Source organism: Branchiostoma belcheri, unplaced genomic scaffold (assembly GCF_001625305.1).
Source record: "Branchiostoma belcheri isolate BF01 breed outbred unplaced genomic scaffold, Haploidv18h27 scaffold1296, whole genome shotgun sequence".
NCBI classification, from domain to species: domain Eukaryota; kingdom Metazoa; phylum Chordata; class Leptocardii; order Amphioxiformes; family Branchiostomatidae; genus Branchiostoma; species Branchiostoma belcheri.
Genome location: NW_017802709.1, coordinates 2200 through 4041, shown reverse-complemented (window position 1 = coordinate 4041; position 1842 = coordinate 2200). Strand labels below are relative to the sequence as shown.

General features: G+C 45.1%; 1 pseudogene; it reads left to right on the top strand.

Annotated features, from left to right (window-relative positions):
* Positions 1-351: 351 nt before the first annotated feature.
* On the top strand, positions 352-928 carry LOC109463644 (annotated as a pseudogene).
* The last annotated feature ends 914 nt before the right edge of the window (positions 929-1842 follow it).

The following is a 1842-nucleotide window of genomic DNA, read 5'->3' as shown; positions in this document are numbered from 1 at the left end:
AAAAACAAAAAAAAACATCAAGAACACGAAGCTCTTCTGGAAATACGTGAAAAAATCGAAAACTGAACAAGGTATTCCTGATCTACAAAATGGGTCGACAGTGGCCACCACAGATACAGAAAAGGCAGAAACTCTGAACAAGTTTTTTGTTAGTACTTACACCTTTTGGACTGGAAACAGTTACGACGCGTTTGTTGTTGAGGAATCCAAATCATAAGCTTGACAAATTCTATAATCGTACATCTACAGAGTTTGCAGAGAGGTGTGGGACGACATGACTGGGAGAGACGTTGCTAGCCTGGTTACCAAACCTATTATAGCTCCCGAGTCCTACATCCTCTCCGCAAATAGGGGGACGGGGAGCGTCTGCATAAGTTGTACTCGTTCGCGCTGTTATACTATAGAGCATACGGGTATACGTATACCCAATATGCGTATAGCTCTTTCTTGATGAAGGTGCAAGTTGCGTCTATTCTGTCTCCATACATGGCTCAAAGCCTTGTCTGGAATCGGTCTTCAACAGAGCGGGGGAAAGGGCCAAAACATTTCACTAGATCTGCGTCTTGAGCACCTAAACAACTTCCTTGAAAGCTTTCTGAAGAATATGGGGCCAAATGTGAACGAGAACACTGCCTCACGAGTGAGTCGCAGCTTGCACTGTCTGAAGATCCTGATGGACAACCAAAACGCGGCATTGGGCCAGGGACCCACTGGCTTCCATCACATGGCCAAAGTGGCAGATGATGTCAGGTTGCTCGTTCAGCAGAACAGGAATGCTGACCTGTTGTCTGTTATACCAGGCCGGTCCTTTGAGGCGTTCCCCTCATTCAAAAGAAATATGTTGCACAAGATAAAGTACAAGGAGACAGCAAAGTGCATGCAGGCAAGGCTAAAGACATGGAACAAGCACTACCACACTGATTTATAAAGTCTTGTATTTATTCCACCTTTTCTCCATTGACTTTAAAGTTTGCATTGTACCATATGCCTTCTGCATGTGTGATGTCTGATGTCTGAATATGTTCAATGTGAAATACATTTATATGTATTGCAGTCAAATTGCTAAATCCCCATTAACTTTGAAGTTTAACAGAAATCAATGACAACGATCCCACTCAGCTCAAAATTGTCTTCAGAGATGAAAAAAACATTATCCATGGAATCATTGCACACGCCAACAACTTGTTCAAGTTGAAGCGTTGCAGCCAGGACACCAAAACTCCAGCAACGAGGCAAGAAAGGCTGGGAGTTACTACCGCGAGAGACCCGACTCTCTTGGACGTAATCTGTCAGACATGTTACAGGCAAATCCCTGAGTATGGAAAAACTCGAAGCAACGTTGTCAGCGTGGAAGGGTAAAAGTCGTTCATGCCTTCAGGTGACTACAGAACCGAGCAGTCCGAGAAATGTCAGTTCTAATAAGAGAGGACTAACGTACACACCAGACAAGTCACCGGCACACAGGCAGCCACCACCAAGGAGCCCGAGTGTTCGCGGAACGTCGAAGGTGGGGGGGGGGGGGACGTTACCTACACACCAGGCAAGTCACCGACAAGAAAGCGGTCAAATCCTGTATCAAATCTAAGAACGAGCAGCGAGAACATCCCTCCCCTACCTCAGAAGTACACGGAGTTTTCCACGCGGCGGCGATGCGACAAAAGTTGAGGTATGTAGTTTTTTTTATGCTGTGGTCAATTTTCGTATATTTTACTTCAAGTAAAAGTTTACTCTCACCACTTCCAATGTAACCGCAACCCAGCGTCCGCGATACAATGCGTAGCAGTTTAGAGGCGAAGCTTTTCTCATCATACTAGCCTCACCTATAATGATCTAAATATACAG